This window comes from Lonchura striata, chromosome 7, assembly GCF_050655825.1.
Source record: "Lonchura striata isolate lonStrDom1 chromosome 7, ASM5065582v1, whole genome shotgun sequence".
Lineage (NCBI taxonomy): Eukaryota > Metazoa > Chordata > Aves > Passeriformes > Estrildidae > Lonchura > Lonchura striata.
In genome coordinates this window covers 29,937,504-29,955,610 of record NC_140709.1, presented here as the reverse complement: position 1 = coordinate 29,955,610, position 18,107 = coordinate 29,937,504, and the positions used below count along the sequence as shown (strand labels likewise).

Below are 18,107 nucleotides of genomic sequence, written 5' to 3'. Positions count from 1 at the left end.
CAAGTTTTACCAAGGTTTCCAGAATCCTAGGATCTGCTTTTCCACACAGTGACAAAGGTCTAGGCTTTTTCCAGACCCTGCAATATTCTCAACCCTACTGCTGAGCTGCAGGAAATCACACTGGTGCCACACACATTTCAGCATGAGTGCACAAGACAGAGAGGGTGTGCACAGAGTTTAATTCTTGCTGCTTGGTTTCCATCCTGAAACACATGGAAATGTGTTTAGGATTAACTCCTCTGTCACTTAATGGAATGCCAGACCTCATTTCTTCCTTAAACAGCAAAACAAAACAAAGCCCTCCACTAAATATTGGAAAATACAAAAGGTTTAGATTTTAAAGCTGGGTAAGGGTCCCTTATTTGCAAATTTCACTGGATAGTCAAGAATAAAGCTGTTCTGAAATACCACAGAAAACAAAAGCTTAAGATCTGCTTTATCTCCACTCTATGAATGAAGGAGGAGGACCAGGCACAGATCTGGGATAATCACCAAACCCCTCAGGCCCACCCAGAACTGTGGCAGTGACATCCTCAACGCTATTGGGGTGGCAAAACATGAGTGCTGTGGAAATGGCAGGAATTCATTCTTCAAGCACGTATTTCAGCTGTGAAACAGCATGCATTATTTGGAGTGAAAAAGCATTCATTTAAAGGAAAGATGCAGTTACTTGAGGGTTTGTGGTCTGAATATAAACACAGGCAAAAACTAATAGAGGGAGACAGTGTCTGTGAACTTGTCTGACCTTCTCCCCTCCAAACAGTACCCTCAGCTCTCACCTGAATCTTGTCTTGAACTGTTACCTGTTCCCAGAATTGAAGGGGCTATAGCACTTAGCAAGAGATCCCCTTAGCCTCATTTTACCAAGAGAACCCTAACCTGACCCTAACCTTAATCATCCTTAGCCTATTTCTCCCTGACATGGGGAAGAGAGCTACCTTTGGCCCTCGTGCTAAAAAGATAAAAGGAAGGAGAGCACTGCAGAGCTGTCACCACACCTCAGACAAGCTCAGCTAAGCCTAACACAGAGCACAGCCAGAAAGATGTCTGAGGAGAAAGCTCACATTAGCACATCCCTAATAGTCCTCTCAAGTGGAGGTGTCCAGCAGATCCCTCCCCTTGTTTCCACACTGCCACTTGAATTGCACAGCCTTAAGGGACACTGCCTGAAGGAGGAGGTGACTATGGACACACAGGGTACTGACCAGGGAACAGCCCTCCTGGAGAAGGCAGCAGCCTCCAGCCTCTGTGTTTTTGGCAAAGCAGCTCAAAAAGGTCAGAGGAGCACCCACAGGTGTGGGATTTCTTGGCAGTTCCGACCACTGGACAGCAGAGAGTACCTGAATTCCCCAGGGTCAAAACCTGGAGCCTCTAAAATGCAAATCCACAGAAAGATACTCAAGCTGGAGGTGACTAGCACTTCTTACAAGAGAAGTCAGAAATCAGACTTTCAGGGGCTGCAGGCTGTGTGCTCCACATGCAGAGGAAACATGAGAGAAATAAAGTACCAATAATTTTCCTACTGCTTTTTTAGGAGTATCTGCACAAGTGCTAGAAAAACTGCCCTCCCCATTCCAGTTAAATAAGACTAGCGTTTTCTTCCAGTAATTTCTAGTAAGGTGCACATTTGGTTTCCTGTAAACTATAAATTCACAAAGACAAGCCCCACAAAGTAGCACGAAGAGGAATCACCCCAAGATTTATGTGTGCATGACATTTTAAAAAAATTCCCACAAATCAGTTCTGTGGCAGGATGTGTACATGCTGGCTGTGAGCGAGTAATCAGGAAACAGCATTTCACATCCCTGGGCTGGCACTTGAGGTGGGGCCTCCAATACAGCTGGGTGGAGAAAATTTATACATCTTGTAAAGGCAGCAGAGCTCTCCATGTAAGACCAGACAGCAGAGTTATGGGGCAAACAAGCTTTCCCCATGGATTTGTTGGGATGTGAGGAAAAGCTGCTGCATCTGCTGAGATTTGTCTCCAAGAAGCTGAGCAGATCTGTTCATTTGTGAGCTGTGCCAGGGAGGAAGGAACATGCTGGACCTACAGCATCTCCTCAGTGTTCTGCTGGCATTTCTGGGCTGGATTTCTGGACCCCCTTCCTCATGGATTCTCTGGTTATTCCTCACTGCTCTCTCACAGTAACTTGTTACACAGCCCTTGCAGTGTTCAAGAAAAGAGCAGCTACTGCTGGAAGTCACAAACAGCAAAATGCTTCAGGATGCTCAAGTACCACCAGGAGAACTGAGATTTGAAGGGAATCTTCATAATGCTGTCACTTAGGTTTCACGAGAGCAAGCACAGCTCGTGGCTGCTCCTCTGAATACCAGGTTGATTGTGAATTCATGATTCTTGTCATTTCAGGAAATTGTCATCACCTACTCAAAATCTGCAAAACTTTAAATGCATTTTTAGTGGGCTCGGAAAGAATTAAACATAATTTTGTGTCAAGAGTAACTAAAAGCTTGCTATCAACCTGGTTTTACTCCTAGTGGAAGGAGTCAGAAGCATAAAACCAGCCATCAGCCTGCAGTGAGTCTGCTGAGAAAGGAGAAAATATTCCTCCTTTTGCCAGAGTAAACCAGATTTCAAAATCAACCCGAGTAAAGAAAATCTTCAGCCACTGTGCAAAAACATAGCTGAAAATCCAACAATTAGCCCAAAGTGCAAAGTCTGTTTGTATCTAGGGTTGCAAATTCACATTTTTAAACACAAGGGGCTTTGCACCCACCTCACAACAGCCTAATCAGCAGTGTCAAGATGGCCACAGTGGCCATGACTTAAACCCAGGATTTAAAAAAACAAAAATCAACTTCTCCAAGCACAGGGACTGCCTGATCTCTTTCAAGCTAGGATGAATAATACAGATATGTTTAAATTTGAAATACTCTTCTTGTGAGCTTTATCTTCCAGCAGCAAATTCCCATCCTCTTTTCCCAGCTGAGCCAAGATATTCCTGAATATTTTATGACTAAAAATCTTCTTCTCTTTGCCCTCCTATGTAGATTCTCACACCTTGCAGCCCAGCATGACAAGTTCTTCTCTTTGAAATATTGAGCCACTTTCAGTGGGTCTTGTCAATCCTTTACACCTATTTTAATTGAATATTTCAAAGTGGAGGGAGATCAGAGCACTCTGCCTGGGTGGGCACTGACTGATGGTGTCAGGCCCTCTCTACTCATCCCCAGCTGAAGTGATCAGATCCCTTGCCTCTTTGGGCCAAGGGGATGATGGATGTCACAGCCTAATGGGTGAAAAGTGGTGATGAGGGAGCTTGAAAAAGAGTAGATAAAGCATGCTAAATTTAGAAGCTGTTTGTTTTCAAGAATGGGTTTGAACTTTAACTCGCACCAAAATTATGCCTCGCAATTCCACTCTTCCGTGACATCTTTGTTCCTCAGCTAGGGCCACGAAATACAACATCACTCTGTTATTAATAGCAAGGCTCACTGGTTTTTTCCCTCCACCTCTCCAAGTGTGGATGCCTGGATCATGTGGGCAGATGCAGCACCCAGGTCTGCTCTGGATGCAGTGTAGTGGCTGCACCCAGCCCAAGTTCTTCCCAGAGAAAATCAATGGGGAACACTGGAGGCTTGGTGTTATTCATACCTGAGTCAAACCAAAGGATATGTAAGCTTCCATTCTGGTATAATATTTAAATCTTAAATAGAATCTGAAAGTACTAAATGACTATTAAATTTCTCAAGCAGTTTATTCTTCTGGATAAATTAGAAGGCAGCATAAAATGGGATCTCCTCTACTTCAATTGCTTTTCTTTGCTTCCATGAAAAGCAGCCTTTTCAGAGGGAAGGACTGCAGAAGAAATGGCTGCCTGTACCCAAAAACTCTTGCAAGGACATTCTGAATATTGGGACCATCAGTTCCATTAGTATCTGGCCACAGGTAGAGAATGAAGAGAGGTGCCATGAGAGAAAGTCCTGAAACTGTGCAAGGCAAAGGGGAAAAGGACAGTATCTTTCATGAAAGGAAGACAGTTAAGAAAATACTTGTAAGACATTTTGATGTGAGAATTATTTTTGCTTCTTTTATTTTTTTTCTTTAAATCATCAGAGTTTGGCAATGATACTGCGAAATTGATTTTTTTTGTTGTTGTCCCAGGCAGAATCCCCTGCAATTCCTTGATAAACTCCTATCTCATGCTCATGTCTTCATCAATTTAGAGTCTTTACTTCCCATTAGAATTAGTTGTTTACGGTTGACAAATATTATCTGTATTTTCCTTGCTAAAATGATCATGGGGATAAAACTTCCATTTTTATATGCACAAATAAAGCTGAACAATTATATGGCTTTTGGCATAAACAGGGACATAACAAGATTTCTTTTCAAATATTTTTCCTCCCTTAAATTCTCTATTGTGGTATTTTGGATCCAATGCCCGAACATTCAGCATAATTAATTAAGCTTTTTATTCTCAAGAGTAATTTAGTGGGATTTGCCAGAAAATGTTTGGAAAATGGCTATGCATTTAATAATACGTGCACTGACTACTGTTCCAGCGCTCTGTAGGAGTGGATAGCCACAATAAGCATAAAAACTTAATTTTGACTGGGAACTGTGTCCCTGTTAGGTAAGCACAGCTTAAAACCAGGAGATGAATTTTGCATTATTGAAATGATTAATACCATATCAGAGTGAGAACCCAGTTACAGGTGAAATTTGCCCAGATTGCCAAGGGTAGAGTGGGACATTTTGGTCATCAAAAGGTTGGGGCAAAGGATGGAAGAGCAAAGAGTAAATGTGTGGTGGAGCCAACTAAGGAAGCCTGAGCACTGAAAGAGCAAGCTACTGAGACCAGAATTGCAAACCAATAAATGTCCTGTGTTGACATAGCCTCCAGCCTCTCTGCTGTTCACAATTATCTGGGTGCAACCTCTGTATCACAAACTCTTACAGTCACTTTTACATTTGCTTTTTTCCTTACATGTTAATTCCACTGCCACAGTCACTGGAAATAGGGCTCATGAAACAGGCTTCAAACCCAAAGAGGAAATGTGAGGTGGCTTCAAACCCGAAGAGGAAATGTGAGGTGGCTTCAAACCCAAAGAGGAATGTGAGGTGGCTTCACACTATGGCCACTAAATCATTTATTTTGGTACTTAGGGGTTAGAGCTTACTCAGGAGTCCGAGTCCTGCAACTCAAAAAGCTTTTACTCATCATCACTATGAGCTGGGTCTGCCTCCAAAAATCTGTTCATATTGGAGCTTTTGTGTTGTAGCCCTACTACCTACCTCCATGTCAATAGCAATGGAGAAATAATAAATCTGCTCATTCTGCTTGCAGAGGTCTCCAATCAATGAAGACATTTGGGTTACTGGTTTAGCAGCCCTTGAGCCTGTTTAAGGTTTCATTTCCTGGGCCCCAGCAGAGAAGGAATCAGCAGTGCTAATGCAGTACAAGAGCATTGTCTGAAGTTGCTTTGAAAGGAAAACCAAGATGCACACAGCCCTAACCACAACTTTTCCGTCTGTTACTCATAAAGCATGATAAACTAATAGATAAACTAATAATTAAAAATCTGAAATCCTTCAAGTACCATATGTGTATTTTCAAACAGCTTCACTTTATATAATCCTTTCATCAAAAGTGCAGGAATGGAGCACAATGATAGCTGACATATATTTCAGCGGTAGTAAAGGGGGGATCACACTGAGTTTTGATGCAAGCATATGCAGCCCTTGTAGACTGCAGCCTGACACTGATAATTGTTTTGCCCCATGAGTTTGGAACTGTTGGGATAGGCTCTACTAGCAAGATATCCTACAAAATATGGGCCTGACCCAGTGCTTACTGGAGTTAATTGGATTTTTTTTTCTATGAGACTGGCAGAGATGATTTTAAGCCCCTAGAGCACAAATTGGCTCACAATTGTCCATTTTCTCTCGTTATTCACAGAGAAGAAATTCTAATGTGCCTTTTCAAAGATGATAGCTGAGTGTTAAATTCATGCTTTTATTTTGCTTAAGGAGGATGAATTTCTTTCAAATAAAATGTCCTTTTTTGTTCTTTTTAGCAGAGTTCTGGCACATGTTTTCAGGGTCAAGAGCTAATAATAACCCTTACAAAACCCCCACAGTTGTGACATTCACTCTTTCCTGCAGCAAACAATAAGACTGTAATGATGATGATAATTGTGTTTATTTTTGATTCTGGACAAATGTCATCTATTCTTCATCCAGTCCCATTGTGAAAAGGCCTAAGCCACGACCTCCAGCAGGATCAGCTGACACAGTTCCACTTGGCCCAAATTTGTGACAATCTGCTGAAAATGGCAATGTTAATTTTTTTTTCTATGCTTTTCTCACTGCTGAAGAGATCTCCAATAAGAAACATTACCTTTACTTTACATTAAAATATTTCAGCTAAAGTTAAGCCAAACTAATGGGTGTTAATGATGCACTTAAGATCCTTCCACAGCAGAAGATCTCCTGGTGTCTCTTACAGAGGTCCTTCACCTACTCAATGGAGATTTGCCTTCAAAAGATAAACACACCTGTTTGCCAGCACTGTCCTGCAGCTGCACTACTGCCCCATTTTAAGAGAGACCATCTGTATTTAGGGTCTCAAGAGGTGATTGTAGCTTCTTCTGGAATGTATTTCCCTGTTGCCACTAAGCTGAAGTCATACTGCTTGCTGGGAATTAAAGTAAAAGGAAGGATGAGAGTAAGAGGGAGAAAGGGAAATGGGGGAGAGAAAGGAGGGACTTGCAGAGATCTTAGGTATGGCATAGATTTCTTACAAGTAATTCTAAATTTGTAAAAAAAGACAAACAATTTGAATATCTTTTGATTGATAGTTCAATATATTTTGAATAGATAGTTGAACACATTTTTTGAATGCTGAGGTAATAAGAAAAATAAAGGATTAGCAATTGCCTTGGAAATGTATTATTAGAAGTAAATATTTGAATAGTTTGAAGTATTGCTTTGTAGCTCAGCAGTCCAGCAGAGCCCTTCTCTGTATCAGTCCTATTCTATGTATGTTTACTTAAGAGAATTGAAGTGATTCTCTTCCTTGCCTAATTTCTTGTTTTCCCCTCCTTCTTTCATTAACCGACTTTGATTTAATAGTTTTCACTGGAGACATAGTTCATTGCTGTACCAAAGATGGTAGCATCCAGCAATTTATCTGTCAACCTCTTCTCAGTACACCAGCAATTTTTCATAGAAGAGAGGAACTTACTGGAGCAGCGGTCTATTCTTATGGCATATGGACCTATTAGCGCAGTAAATTTATCATTATGCATGACATAAAAGATGCATTACCATCCATTAAGTTCAGGTAGAAGCAAACCATTGGATGCCTACCACTGGATCTCTCCCACACCACAATATCCTTTCCAGTAATGCCTGTGTGGTCTTTGAGGAGAGTTTCCCTTCTAAATGGTGCCCTACAATTAAACGTGCAGGGCTTTCAAATGCAAGCCAGCTGTAAGATATTGGCATCAACATTTACTGCTGTGTAATGAGCTGCACCCAGTTAAAAGTGCATAAATTATTACTTGTTTTATATGGACAAGAAGCCTGATTTTGCATTTATCTTCTGCTACACCTTCCACACCCCTCAGATATAAATTGAAAAAAGGCTCATTATCTTTTCTTCCCTTTTGTGTTTTAATGCAGCAGTCCCAGGTAGGGAGAGGAAATTGCACAGTTCTGTGCTTCTACAGCAGAGGAACAGGACCCCCAGGCAAAAAGCCACAGCCCCAGAAGCACAAGGGGGGCCCCAGAACTTTGCATATTGTCTCAAACCCCCTCTATTTTCAATGAAATGATCTAAACAGTAAAATTACTTTGTGCTGTCACAAATGATGCTGCTGCCCTAAGAGAAGCATGATTTAATCTAAGTCTACACCTTTAGCTGACTAGTTACAGGAAGGTAATTTGTCTATTGAGTTTTGCCTATTTTCATTCTAATAATGCTCTTTGGCAAACCTAGATGTCTTTTTCTCTTTTTTTCATTCTGTCTCCAAGAAGTAAAGCCCAAGACAGGATTGGAAAGGTCATTCTGCCTTTTCGTTTCTCTTCTCCTCCACAGTGAGAAATGTTCCAAGATAAACACACCCCTCTACCCATTGTACTCGGCCTGAATTCACCCACGGAGGTCTGTTGGGGTTTCACACTGAAACTTCAAAAAGAACAGGAAACATGTAGAAGTGAAGAACATTTTCATTTAAAGGGTGATAAAATTCATCGCAAATTCTCAAGACTGATCTATGAAGATTGAGAGCTTTCAAGCAGTTTATACTGCTGGGTCATTTTACAGATATTGCCACTACTGCAAAAAGGAAAAAAATAACCAACCAAAACAAAACCAAAAATAGCAAGGGAGAGAAAAAAATCCAAAGAAGGTGTAGAAGAGGACTAATTTTACAGGGTGATGGAATTGAGGACACCAAGAACAAGCACTGAAATCTTACAGTATTTGATCAAACTTCTGCATGCCTCCTTCCCTCCTCAGGGGGGAAAAAAAAAGGCAATTATACTCCACCCTGATAATGATGGTAGAGTCCCAGGAAGTAGCACATGCAGTAGGAGTAGTTTTATTTAATGATTTGTCACATTTAAAGGCAGAAATTATACTTAGATACATTGCTTCAGTGTTGACTGCTAGAGAAAAAGCTTTTACTGAGCAAGGTAAGAGAGCAAGGAGGGAGAAAGAAGAAAGTAACTGATATTATTTAAAACACACTGAGAAAAGATGGTGTTTGGTGGACTTTTACACTTGAACAATCATTGAAAAGAAAGCCTTCCAACAGCATTAACAATTAAGAATCAATTGCCAATCCCTCAGTCAGTGCAGAAGAGATGCACAGATCAGACACACTAAGTGAGGACCCACATCACACACTGCAGTGCTGCAGCCACAGGTTTTTAGCAGTGAAATTGTCTCTCTCAGCCTGAGCAGGGCACACGCAGAGGGGCTCCTTGGAGGAGTACTGGAAGCTGCCCCGGGTGTGTTCAGAATGGGAAAAGGAGTGATGGAGCGATCACTTAGCAGAGAAACACATAACAGCCCTCTCACAGTGTTTGCCCTGTCGGCAGCCATTACAAACCAATTATTTCCTTTGGTCTCTTAAAAGGGGTGGGAGTATAGGCTTCCTAAGGACTGCCATCACCCCGCAATGGCATCACATCAGTGCTTCAAAGGGAGCTGTGCAGAACACGGAGACACTGTCTGAGCCGGGCTCCCACCACTGAGCAAGCCCACGAGCTGTGGCTGCAGGAATGAAAAGCGCTCCCCAGGTGCCTTGTCTTATGAACCGGTACGGGCAGGAGAAAATTCCCTGAAATCTCAAAGACCTCAATTCAAATGTGCTTGCAGAAGCATCTTTTTATCTATCAAATGCTTTTGGACTCCAATTAAGCAAAGTACAGAAAAGGCTGGAATGGCCCCGAATAACCTTCGCACAAGATGATGCTTGTACGCCGAGTGCACAAAAAGCCATACAAGTTATTTAAACCTATATTTTTTTGTCCATTTGCAGTAACAGCTACCACCTCATGCTGTGTATCAGTGGGCTGACTTGTCAGTGGCTGAAGCCTGTTATTAGCCAATGAGTAAACATGGCTTCACGCCCTCAGACCTCAGGAAGGATCAGCTTTTGCTGTGACATACGGACACATTGGCAACGTTCTGGATGCATTTTGAAACATTACTGGAACACTCTGGTGCACTTCATCAGTATAAATTCTTTACATTTTTCCACAGTGGCAGGCCCTGCAGGGAATATTTAGCATTAAGTATAATTGTTTTGTTTTATGCAGGGAATATTTAGCATTAAGTGTAATTATTTAGTTTTGTAGAGTCTGTCTCAGGCTCTAGATGTCTGTACATTGTTTCTGTTTTAAGATAAATACATACAGATTCCAATAGATGTTGATGTACACTCAAGTACCAAAGTATTGTCGCTCCAGACAACATTTCCAAACCATTCTTCTCCCAAATAGTATCTCTGCTGGGGAGACCAAGTTTTAAGCCTGCTGTACCCAATTTCACCTGAGTAACAGAGGGAATAACTAGAGAGCATTTCAGAATAAGGAAAATGGAACACTAGGATGACAATTTGCATTTCTTGCCCATCTCACTACTGTGGGATCAGTTTCTTGGGCTATTGTGGCAGTTCACTTCAGCACAGATCCTGCCATCCTTCTCCCCAGCTTAATACATTCAGGTACTTAGAGGTGTGATCACTAACACTTGGATTTTCAGCTCCACACCTTTGACTAAACTCAACAACCTGTGAATTATCTGTGCTAGAAATTACCTATAATTTCTAGCGCAGGCTGCTCTAAAACATGAATATACATTTGAGTAAAAATGCTCTTCCTTCCCATTCTCCATTTCATTTTTCAGCTGCATGTTGAGAACAGCATTGTCCTTCAGCAGGACACGTGAGAGGCATTTGGGTACAGCAGTAGGAAGGCTGGCAAGAGGTGCCCAGGAATCCTAGCAGAAGACACAATGCAATGATCTCTTAAGCCAGAGGACTGTGTACATTTTTGTAATTACTGCAGTTTACCTCTTCTCCTGAAGTGTCTCTGAAGTGTCCTAGAAGGCAGTCCCTGGTACTTGTTACCAGACTGTGTCTCACCTAAAGCACTCTGGATTGAAACCTCATTTTAAAAAACAAACAAAACTCTTGGAATTCAACACCATGTATTATTCCAAATAAGAAACCAACATGAGTGCTCTGCATCTTGCAGGGAAGGAGGGCTAGAGGGACACTTATCCATTTGTTTAGAGCACTAAATATCAGTCAGAGGTAAGGGTTTATGATTGGGTCCATCACAGTCAGCTTCCTCGGGTAGTTTTTTAATTTGCTTGACCAAGAAGAACCAGCTGTTGTAACAAGGATTGCCCCTGTCTGCACTGCTCAAGGCAGTTAAACATAAGGTGGTATCACTGGGGAAGAAAAGCTGGCCCTTTATTTTTATGGATGGGAGAAGCAGCTTGTTACCATAGCAATGTTGCATTTTCACATGTGGAGATTGCAGTTGAAAGGGGCAAGCAACCTCTCAACTTTAGCAGTGATGACTGTGGGACAAAATAGAGGGCAAAATATTTGCTTTTCTGTTGAAACAACATTTGCAATTTGAGGCAAAAGATGCTTAAGGTATCTTACACCATTGCTTTGTCTCACTCTTGCCATCATACACCTCATCTTGGAGTTGATTAGAGAGAAATTTTAGTGCTGCTCTATCACCTGTCTTCATTATCCACAATGTTAAGTGGACATGGGTGAGAAAACAAACATGTAAAACTTATTACTGCGAACTAATTAGCAGGGGTTTTTACGTTTATTTAAATACAGATATTTAAAAGCTTCCCTCTGGGAGAAAGGAAAATGTTCCCCAGAGTGGGCTTGCATTTTTAAGATCTAAAAAGCAGCATGCACTCGTGCATGCATGCAGATATTGAACATGTACATGAGAAATCCTCGTCAGCTCCACAGGCACTTAAGCACTAGGCGAGGCACTGTGCCTTAGGAAGGCTCATTTGCCCAATTACAGGAGGGAATTGTGCCCAATAAAATGAGGAGGGCATCAGCAAGCTTGCTAAGGTAGAATCCTTTTAGCAAGGAAGGATTCTGGATGGTTACTGTAACTCAGCACAGGGAATTGTACCAATATCACCAGCACTCTGCTGTCTGCTAAACACAAGCAGGAATCAGACAAAAACAGGAGGGTGGGCACCCAGGAGCATTAACTCACAGCTTGTTGCTTGGCAAGCAGAATAATACGTAACACTGGCTCCTGGAGCAATGCATTTGAGACTGCTGGTCACAATGAGCAGGCTCAGTTTGTCCAAAGTGGGAAAACCCAGAGTATTCTGGTGTGGAGTTTGGTGAATCAGGATGCAAGCTGGACAACAGCCACTGATGGAAGCAATAGAGGAAGGGAAGGGAGAAGTAAGGATGATTCAAGAAGTTCTTTCACTGCGGTCTAAGAAAGAGCTTATGGCACAAAGGCTCAGATGTCCTTTAAAGCTTTCTATTTTGAAAAAGTATTTAAAATATTATTAATACTTCAACCACTTTCATGGTTTTTATTAAATTTCTAGCTAGAATGAAATCTTGTGGCACTGACTTTCATAGCATAGCACACATTTATGAAAGACTCATTGCCATCCAACCTTTACTTGCCACTTTCCAGTTTAACTGAATTTAACAAAGGCTCCTGTGTTCTCTCAGTCACTTAAGGAGTGGGGGAAAAAATTCCTCAGGCAGCTTTTTTCTTTGCTTCCTTTCTTTACACTCTATCCAAAAGAAATCAAAACTTCCAGATACAAAAAATTAAGATTTTTTTTTTCTCTTTTTAAAGGAAGCTGGTCCAAGGCAAACAGGATTGCTTGAAATGTTGGTCATGAAAATCTCTTGCATAGTGAATTATCCATCTGCGAGCTTGGAACAGAAACAATGCAGGCTTCACACTTGGACTCCTGTTGGTATTTAATTCTCTTTCCAATATATCATTCATAAAACCAATGGATATAAACGATTCCAGTTGTTCTGTTTCTTTTAGCACATCTGTCTTGGGAAGTCTGTCCCACATCTTTACCAGGAGGTGTGCAGAAGGGCAGGGGTGGACCTACAGGGAGCTGAACCCCATGCTCTTATCTGCAGCTATCACACTGCAGCAAACAGTCAATTATGCAATTGCTGACAGAGCGTTTGATGATTTTCCATTTCTCTTCATCTCCAAAACATGTATCCTAAGAAAACAGCACTGTGGGCTCAGCATTCCTTCCCATGCCTTTGCTGGAAGTGGGAGCCATGCCACTGATTTCAGTGAGAACAGAGATGGGTCCAAAGGCAGACCTGGATGAGCCTGATCTCCCACATTTCTGTGAGCCCTAATTTCTAGCTGTTCTCTCATCATTACTTTCCCCTTTCTCCACCTCTCTTGCTGTCATTGTTCCTCCTAGAGACACGGTAACTGAGATTTTGCAAAAAAAAAAAAAAAAAAAAATCTAATAAAAGCAAGGCTGCTTTAACTGTGATTTTGAAAAAGAGACTGTTCCCTTTTTGAGGGAAATGCCCAACTAATGGCTGCTCCTCTTCCCCTTCAAGTAAACAGAAGTCAATTCCTTTCTAACATACTTCCATTAAAAAAATTATCTGAGTGGGAAAATTTAGGAGGTGTTTGAATAGCTTCAGGAAAGGACAACCAAGGTCTCAAGTCATTTGCAAGATCATCCATCTCAGCACGCCCATGACAAGAGAAATAACCTTAAAGGTGCACAAGGCACCTAAGTAGTACTGGGCAAGTTTTTCTTTCTGATGCCTTGGGTAAATTTTAGTACGAAGCACTATGATGTTTCTGTGCCTACACCCACTGAAATTCTTTGGTCTTGGGACCATCAGTGATTTACTGAAGAGAAGCTGAAGACCCCGAGTCAGATCTGAAAAGCCACAGGACTCCTATAAGGGAGCAGTTGTACTGTCACTGTCAGGTATCCCCCTGCCTCTCCATCACTTCCACTGCATTAGATAAAAGCTTATTTAAGAACATCACACTGTGCACCAATTAATCTGAAACAAAGGAAGAGGGCATTGAAATCAAGTTGGCAGAAAATTTAATTTCGTCACTTTCCTTGGAGTCTAAAATAAATGGGTTGTATGACAGACATGGAAGGATAAATGGGAGATGAGAAGAATGTATTGGTAGCATTCTTTGATCCACTTTTGAAAAGCCAGTTTTGCCACACGTCTGCTGGAGGAAGACTGAGATAAAGGACATTCTTACAAATAAAGTCCTGGAGGCTATTCCATTGCCCTCCCACACAGTACACCTGCTTTTCATCACATATCCCATCAGATACTTCTCATTTCTTAGACTGTTTTACATTTCCATATGTCTTCAGAATACTTTTCTGAAGTACTTTTCTACTACTTAAAAAACAAACAACAGCCGTAACAAAGCCATCAAGAGTTTTGCTATTTGTCACACCATATTCTTCAGACACACATGCACAGAGACTCAAACCCTTTCTCCTCCCCTTAAAGCACAGCAGATTAATTTACTTTGCCTCCATATCTGCAGAACAGCATTGCCATGATGAAAATTTAAATGTCAGGAAGAATTCAGTACTGTATTAGAAAATGAGACATCTGCTATGGTAGGCTCTGGCAAGGAGTGATGTTCTCTAATTGAAATGCCCAACCTCTAGTGAGTTTCCACTCAATAAACATCCCCATTGTTGGTGAAATTGTTACAGACAGAAGCTTCCAATTTAGAGAAGCCAGCAATAAGCCTTTCTTCTCTACACACAGAAAAAGTCTGTCCCTCATATATATAAGTTCACAGGTTGAGGACAATGAGGGAGAAAATCAAAGACAACTGTATTTATTCTGAGACAATGGATGAACCTCATTCCTCTCCTGAAAACTATTTCCATTTCCAATGTGGATGTTGGCTCAGTGGTTAGATCAGAAGTGTGCTGTAGCATCTGGTTTGCAGTTATGCTCAGCTACTTGAGGTTTGTAATTCTGCTTCCCTCACCAAGACTATAGTACCTTTTGATTGCAGATCTAGCCCTTGCCAATAATATTTTTAGTGACCTAAAATCTAAAATACATTTTTTCCTCTAATATACAGGTTCACAACTTTTACATTTGATATGTTATCAGTGGGAAAGTCTACTGCTGGTTTCACTGAAGTACCTAAACAAACCTGCATTTTTTTCTTTTCTATACTACACTTGGTTATTTCTAATTTTAAAAAGAGTTACCTGTCCTATTCTTCCTTGTACAATAAACACAGTGCCATGCCAAATAAAGTCTTATTTAAGAATGACATGGAGTCATGGAAAACTAAAATTAGAGAAAAGTTGTCTTTCTCATCCAGCAGCAAACACACACGACCTGCAGTGCATTGCAAGTGAAGCAAGCTGCACTGTACAAAAAAAGAAAAAAAATATAGGCAAGTGGGAATGGCACAAAGAATCCACTGAAGTAGCAGACAAAACTACAGACGTGCTCTAGGTACACAAAGGTTTGCACTTACACAATTCACAGGTGAAACAAAAAGCGTGTTGGGATGCAGCAGTTCAGAGATGTGACTGGTGAGCGCCCAGGGCTAATCCTAAAAGGAGGCTGCAGATGGAGGATGAGCAAAGCCCTTGCTCTTTGACTGAGATCACGTAACTATTTCCAATGAAATAGAATAAACGGTACCTGACATCAAAAGCTTAGTTCTGATCAAAACTCACCCGTGAAAGGAGGCAACAGCAGTGGAACGAGTTATTCTCCATATGCACTTTAAAAAGGGAGATGAACCAAAAGGGGAAAGTCACTTTACATAAAAATGCAGTTTTACCACTCTACTTAAAAAGACCAGCAGCAGAATTGGATCATACTTTGTCATCACTGACACTTCAAATATCCTTTTATTTCTTTGTAATCTCTTTCCCAATCATGTTCTGCTCATGCAGACTGACAAGAAGGGAAACTTGCTCCTGCATTCTGAGTACCTAAAGACCCGTTTCCCTTAAAAGAGAGGAAGTGCTTTTTGAGTACAAACTGAGAGATACAGATCTCAGATTAGAGAACCTATTTGTTACTCTGATATAAACTTGTTTCTCAGCAGTTTTATGCTCCTAATATCACCTTATGTTCAGTTTAATGATCTTTTTATTCACTCAGTTGTTTTGTTTTACTGCTTAATTTGCACTTCATCACACATCATTTTATGATTAGCAATATTACTACAAGAAGAATGCCTCATGTTTCTGTGGCTCTGCTAACTCTGGAATGTTTTTAAAAACCCCATGAACACCAACCTCGTGTGACCCAGATTTTTGCTGATGAAGCAACTAATGTACAAAAGGGTAGAAAACAAAGAAAAGAAAATTTGAGTTTCTTGCTATGAGTGGTGCAACTACCACAGGATTATTCTGACTCCATTCTCTTGTCTTGCATTGTCCTGTCTTGCAGCATTTATGAATACATTTAATTTGCAATCATATTCTGGTTGAGGATAAGGGCTTAGAGCTTACAATAGAAGAAAGAAAGCTCAGAAATACCTTTAACTAAAGTTGTTTCACATGGAACTTCACAAGCAGTTCACACCATTTTTTAGGTACTACATTTTAATGGCCAGATAGGTCCTTCTGATTTAACTTAAGGGAAGATACACGAGGTGACAGTAATGTTTCCAACACACTGCCTGTACAAAAGATCCTGTTAAGCAATTGCCCATCACTGAGGAAGCTTTGACAAGGTGAGTGCCCCTCCACAACCTTAAACAGCACAGTTTTAAAAATCCCTTCTATTTTGCAAGATCCTTTTATAACCCATGGCAGGTACTCAAATTCAGAAAGAAAGAGAAGCGGCACATTGATATAAATTATCAAGTACTTGAAACAGTGTATTTTAGAGCATGAACAAGGATGTTGAACTGAGGGGGCACAAGGAACTTGAGCATTTCCAAACAAATTAGACCTTAACTTTGTCGTCCTTAAGTTCTTCAAACACCACCTTTTAAATTACAGTTTGTATGAGACCACAGTGGACTTGGAGACCCTCAAAGCTGTCATATCCCATGATCTGCAGGCAGTAATGAGAAATCTGTTACTGATGCATTCAGAAATCCAAAGAGCAAAGTTCAGGATTCAGACCAACTATTGTCTGGCCTTCACAAATTCTTCATTTAAGGATAAGCTTGGTCTTCTGGTTATTTTGCAGCTAATATCTTGGTTTTCTCTAGCTACCATGAAAAAATGGGATAGAACCTCTTTTAAATTCATGGCATCCACAAAGGGCCATAACGTGAGACTTACAAGACTATCTACTTTTGCTTCTATGGTTTGCCTTTCAGTAAAACAAGTAAAATACCTTTATATAAATTGCATACAATTACATACATAGCAATTATTTTAAGATATGGGCACACATAGAGAAGAACAGGTAGAAAGAGGTGGTTAAAATAAGAGGTGTGCTTGGAGGTGAGAACTGCAGAATCTAGTCAACATGAATATAAAATGTAAGCATGGGGATAATAGAAAAAAATATCAAGACCTACAGAGACATCTTGGTAAATGTCAGTGCAGAATTTGACCTTTTGGTGTCTATCATACATTCACCTGTCTTTGTTTAGGGCTGGTATCTCCAATGTCATTTTGCATTGCCTTCCAAATCCTCTGATGCTCGTTCAGAAGTGTTGTACAGGGAGGATCCAAGAAATAAGACAGACAACTTCAGCAACTATAGGGACAAAAGTCACATATTCAAGTGTCTCAAAACTTTAAAATTGCTGTCCTTCTGCATACAAGCTGTTGTAGGAGCATTAGCCACAATTATATTCCATGGCTTTGATCATGGGGATTCACATTGCTTGTAATGCACTTACTTAGCCATGGCACCTGTAAACTTCCATTTTCTTCATCTGACTCCATTGCCTGAACTGATTTTTTTTTTTTGGGCAAAAATAGGTTGCTGTCAGCTACTCAAAAAAAAAAGCCCCTTTGTTAGATTTTTTTTTTAACTAGCAGTACACTGATAGTGATCCTGGGGTAAACTTGGGCACTGAACCCCACCCCTGGTCTCTATCTTCTGTCACCCTGCCCATTAAAACCACAACCTACAGACACCAGTGAGGGCCCAGCATGGAAAAGGATGCTTCATTAGCCTCGGCTTTTCACCTGGTAACTGGAGGAAGAGATGTGGGAAGAAGATTAAAGGTGAAGAGAAGTTATTCTATTAACAAAAATAAGACCCAGAGGACCTGAATGTGCCCTGATGTTGTGACAGAGAACTGGAACACTGGAGTCACCAAAATCCAGATGGATTTTACACAATCCCCTTGACAGAGCAGGTGCTGCCCAGACGAGCACTCAGATGGCACCATGTTCTCACCCAAAATTACCAAGTTTATCCCATCCCATGGAGGTTGAGGCTCACATCCAAGGCATGTATTTGGGACTAGGTGACAATTCAAGTGTGTATTCCAGAGAGCTCAGATTCTCTGCAAGGCACCAGCGCTGCAGCCCAGCTGTGCTTCTGGACTGAAAGGATTTTTTCATCCCGTTTTTTGCTTTGGCACTGAGTTTTATAGGGGCATACCGAACTGTATAATGAAG

General features: G+C 40.9%; 1 long non-coding RNA gene across 1 annotated transcript in view; it reads right to left on the bottom strand.

Moving 5' to 3' along the window:
- Positions 1-10,304: 10,304 nt before the first annotated feature.
- LOC146766928 (uncharacterized) overlaps positions 10,305-18,107 on the bottom strand; it is a 174,869-nt gene continuing 167,066 nt past the window's right edge. Inside the window, exons 3-4 of the long non-coding RNA XR_014956776.1 lie at positions 17,112-17,232; positions 10,305-16,575 (exon numbers count right to left, since the gene is read on the bottom strand). This is a non-coding gene — a long non-coding RNA (uncharacterized LOC146766928). The remainder of the gene's footprint in view (positions 16,576-17,111; positions 17,233-18,107) is intronic.